Source organism: Sander lucioperca, chromosome 18 (genome assembly GCF_008315115.2).
Source record: "Sander lucioperca isolate FBNREF2018 chromosome 18, SLUC_FBN_1.2, whole genome shotgun sequence".
NCBI lineage: Eukaryota > Metazoa > Chordata > Actinopteri > Perciformes > Percidae > Sander > Sander lucioperca.
The window spans coordinates 18,222,614-18,227,895 of NC_050190.1; the positions used below are offsets into that span (position 1 = coordinate 18,222,614).

Below are 5,282 nucleotides of genomic sequence, written 5' to 3' on the forward strand. Positions count from 1 at the left end.
ACGTTTAAAAGTCAGAGACTAAATCGGTTCAGATAATGGATCATCTGTCTGTTTATTAACATCAGCAACAGATCGCATGTAGAGCATTTTGACAGCTATTCTGTCATAATAAAAAGAACTGCAGACTGCGTACAAGCTGATATATGGGTTTGATAACATTTTATTAAATCGGAATCAGACCTAACAGGATGTGACTGTTTCTGTGACTTCCTGTTCAGACTGAAGCCTGCTGGAAACAACACACACAGAAAACACAGGGACTAAATACACAAGCAAATGAGGGATAACAAGGGGCAGGTGACACAAGGGCTGGTGAACAGGTGAAAGACATGAGACAATCACAAAGGCAGGAAAACCAAAAGACAGGAAGTAAAACGAGACAACACATAAGGGAACAGAAAGACTTCAAAATAAAACAGGAAATGGGAAAACCAACAGAAACATAAAACCAACTAAACAAAGAAACTTGACACAGGGACCAGACATGACACCTTGTAAATGTGTAGCTAATGGAATGATTTGTCAAAACATTAGTACAATATTGTCACATAAAATATTTCACAATTAGTCCTGGAAATGACCATTTCTTTGCAGAGGTGGTTTTAAATCATGGTATATACTGTGACTATGACTGATCATGTAATTCTTATACAGATGGTAATATAATTACTGAAACCATCACATTTGTCGAGGAAATTCTGGAAAAAGCTAAGAAATCTCTTCAATTTATAATGTGAATTATAGTATTCAGCAATTACCTTCTACCTACTAGATTTTGATGTGACCCATATACACATCCATACTTCCATGTAAAAAAAACTATTTTACCTACCTATTACTTACTACCTATCCATTTCAAGTGTCTTGTGGTAAACTAAATGCTTAAATGTCACACAGAATACGTCATCCACTTGCTATGAATAATACAGATTTGGATAGAACATTAATGCATTAGTACATTGCAAATCATGGTGCATATTGTATGAATTAACTCAATGTACTTATTATACAGATTTCAATTACACACACAATTGTCACATTTTGTATGTTTTTTTTCAATGAGGAAATGGTGCAAATATTGTAAACATCATTTATAATGTGATTTAAAGTATCCAGCAGTTCATTGCATTAACAAGTGTTACTTCACGTACATACCATTTTGAGGGGCGTTTAAAATTCTTTCTTAAAAGTTGTTACATCGTCTGAAACCAAGAAAGTGCTCTTTATTAACCCCTAGCATACAGTGGCTTAGAGAGCTCAACCACAAAGTCAAAACCAAGCAAATAAAACCAGAATTTCAACCAATTTTACAAAAAAACAGGTCGATATAGAAACATTCTACATTATGTGGAAACAATAGAGGGTTGGAGAAATGGGAGAGGAAATTATAAAAGCCTTCAGGTATTTTTTCACAGCCCTGTTATTGAAGAAAATACCAAAGCCTGGAAGGCAGGCTCGGATATGAGTGTGTGAATATTTGGTGTATTCCACTAGTGTAGCCAAATTGAGGCCAGGTCCTGCCTGCAGTCAGGAATGAGCACAGGAACAGTGGGGGACAGCTCATACTCACGTTTTTACTATGCATACGTGTGTGTGTGTGTGTGTGTGTGTGTGTGTGTGTGTGTGTGTATCATCTATCAGTTAGGCTCAAGCTTACAGACAGGAAGTAGAACATTGAGAGGAAATTCACCTAAAACTGACAGTGTAGCCTCAGGCGTTCTTCTCTGAACCTGTTTCTGTTTTCTCTTCTCGTTCTGTTTTATACCTCAGTCTGCTCCTGGCTTGCTCTTATTCATTTTCTATTTGTGTCATTCTATCTCTCGCGCTCTCTTCTCTGTCAATCTGCTTCCCTTTCTGTCCATCTCTCTGTCTAGAAAATCCATAACACGCACATTGGAAAATACAAGCACTCGACTTGCCTGAATGTTGTTCAAATTCTCTTCATGCTTAAGCTCTGCTTATCAATACATTTGATCCTCACTACATCTACAGTCAGCTGGGCTGAACTGAGTCTCCACATTGTTAGTGAGCTCTGAAGACTCAAACATGTTTTTAGTTCAGAGCGTGCACATGCCTCTGCTTCTTTCTCTTCATCTCAGCTTTCAGAGGGATTTTCTTATCAATTATAATTATAAAACAGACAAACAAATCAATTAAATGAACCAGACTCTTAGTCGGTTGGTTATACGTTTATACCTCATGCTGTAATATCTTTTAGCTGGAACTCTGCTATGAACCGGACAACCTTGGAATGACCACAGAACACTCCTACTATGTGGTCCCTGAAGGGGATATGTGGATGCAAAGATACTGCGTGAGGTGAAAAGGACAGGTGCATCCAAATTCAAACTCTACAGAGTCATAGCTCAGTGAAATCTGAACGCACAGATGTTCTGTGCAAAACTGCATTCCAAAGTTTCCTAATTAGAACGGTATCGTATTTGCACCATCTTGGAGCTAGAAGCAGTTACCACTGTGGCACATCGTTTGGATTTGTGTGGGCAGTGAGGGATGCTGAACCAGTGAACACATTTAAATGGGCTGGTGCCCATGGACCTTGACCCGATGGCCTACCAGATGTTTCTTTTTTTGTCACCGCACCCTGCTGCTGCCGCCTGCTCTCGTCCACTTTACAGGCGAGGTGCATTTCATCTCGAACGATGCCTATTATCTGTAACATGCCAAGTAGAATTTGCCGTCTCCAGTCAGCGATTGGTCCAGCTAGGTTCGATCCCCCCACTTCCTGCTTGAGGCTATAGAACACTGATTGGCACAGAAGCAATCAGGCTCACCTGTCTGTGTGTGTGTGTGTGTGTGTGTGTGTGTGTGTGTGTGTGTGTGAATATATATACACACATACATATTATATATATATATATGTATTGGCGTTTTTCCATTACATGGTACTGATGTTTATACTTGTGCGCTGGTGTGTGCGTAGAGCTGGCCATGTGTGTGTGTAGTTAGGCTACGGCGAAAGCTCTGCCGGAGCCTCCGCAGAACTGTAAACAAGCGGCGCCGTAGTAAACTACTGTGACCTAACGCAACACACACACAGAACGTCGAAGGTGTGTGTAACTTTTCTATCCTGGGAAATTGTGATCAGTCTGCGCTTTAGTCCATCAAATGAAATAGCAATGTGCCCCACATGCTGATCTGGAGTGACCTTGAATTGCATGACGGCCGTTCCTGTTAAGATATCCCACACTGTCACCATGCCATTTTGGCAAACAGAGACAACCTGTTTGAAAATGTTGTGATAGAGAGCACAGCACAGGGTCTTGTCATGCGATGTTAATGTATCTTTAAACACATCTGTTCCTCTTCCAAGATATTTGCCAATATCTGTGTTAGCTAAGACTAACTCATTGTTATGTGTGTTGTAACACACTGGATATAGGGCTCTGCATCATTTCTTTAATCTTGAAGCTTTGCAAACAGATCATTGCATCCTCGGACCAAACACGTACATGGTGATCCTGCGATAAACTGACGAAAACTTTTTCCTTGGGATTTAACATTATGTGGGTGATGGGTTTGACATGTCCCTCTAATTCCTGGATGCACGACAGTGTTTTGTGGGGAAACCACACCCTCAGTAGGGCGTCCGTCCCACCGGTCAGCAGATACCCAGAGGAAGTGGAGTGTTCTACACAGGTGAAGAACTTCATATGTCCTCTGCTCTCAAAGACTTTTTTAGACAATTTGGTTGTGGATGTCTTGGGTAGAGAAGCGAGGACCATTGTCTTGGATGAACTACCGCAGATTGCAAATGAGCTAAGTGATAGAAAGTATCGGATCTGACTGCAAATGTCATGAAAGATTTTGACCTTTACACATAGAAAGTCTTTAGAGGTGTTTTTTAAGAGGGTTGAAACATAAACAGTTGGATAATCCCGCAGAGAGATTTTCTCGTACGCATCTTTGAAGAAGAGGCCGTTTTCATGTATGTTGTAGGAGATAAACACAGACAAAAAACCTTTTACATCACCAAAGGAAAACATTGCTTTAGTGCCATTGGACCAGTAGTTCATGGTATTCACTATGTTGTCCTCTACTATTAAAGAGTGGCTGGTTGAAAACAACTTAGGGAATTCATTGCAATGATAGAATATTAGTTCCCTGTCAGAAGTGGAGATAGACAGCTGTTTGAGTTCTCTGATGTACACCATGTCATTAACATGCATTTTCTTGTTGTGCGAAAAAGGAAGAGTGTTTTCCTTTTTGTATAATTGAACTGGGTATGGGGTGTCAAAGCTGTCAGGCCAGAAGTTGAGGATACCATTTGAGCTGATGGAGAGGTATTGACCTTTTTGGTAAGCGCTGGTTTGTCCTAATAAAACCTCAGAACCACAATCAGGTTCCCTGTCATTCTCGAAGGGACGGTGAATCAGACGAACAATTGCTTTATGGTGATCCACAGATATCATTTTGATAGGTTTGGGAAAACTTTGATTTTTAAAATCCATGCTTTGTGATGCCTTGTTTTTATTCGCCAGGTAGTCTGTTAGTTCCCCAAGGTCCACACCTCCATCTCCATTTGTGTCAATCTTCATGTGGAGGGCAATGAGATCTTCTTCATCCATAGTAGGGAATAGCTCCTTCATTGCCTCACAGAATTCCTCAATGTCCAATCCTCCACCTCTATTCGCATCAGCCTCACGAAATAGCCTTACAATCTCTTGCAGATTTTTAGCAGTAAACATTTTGTCCGTCTTTGTAAGTTCACTTCTGGTATCCATTGTAGCCTTCTCAGTTAGGTCCTCCTCTGTATCTGTGTGTCCTTCTATTACTATATATATGCAAATTAACCAGTTAAATAGTGTTGCTTATATATAGTGAGCTCATTTTTCGCTCTATCGGCAAGTCTGGTATCTCAAATTAACAAGCACAACCATGGCCACAAGTGGGAATAGCTCCTAAACAAAGTTATATTGGCATAAAACATAAAAAAGGATAAACGTTAGTTACATTTTATTTGATAATTTATTTAAAAAAAAAAAAAAAATAGAAAAACAATTGAATCAGATAATAAAACATCTCCCTAAGGGAACACATGTATATACAATACAGGAAAAAAAGAATTTTGGCTGTACATCATTCACACAAAGAATTATTTACATTTGTACAAACTTAACACCAGTGGTGGAATGTAACTTACTCCAGTACTTAAGTCCAAATGTTTAACTTTCAACTACAATTTCCTGATGATACTTACAGGCTTTTACTTAAGTAACATTTTAAATGCAGGAGTTTTACTGTATTTTTACATTGTGGTATTA

At 39.4% G+C, this 5,282-nt stretch overlaps 1 pseudogene; it reads right to left on the reverse strand.

Moving 5' to 3' along the window:
- Window positions 1-214: 214 nt before the first annotated feature.
- Window positions 215-4,811, reverse strand: LOC116042472 (annotated as a pseudogene).
- Between the last annotated feature and the right edge of the window lie 471 nt (window positions 4,812-5,282).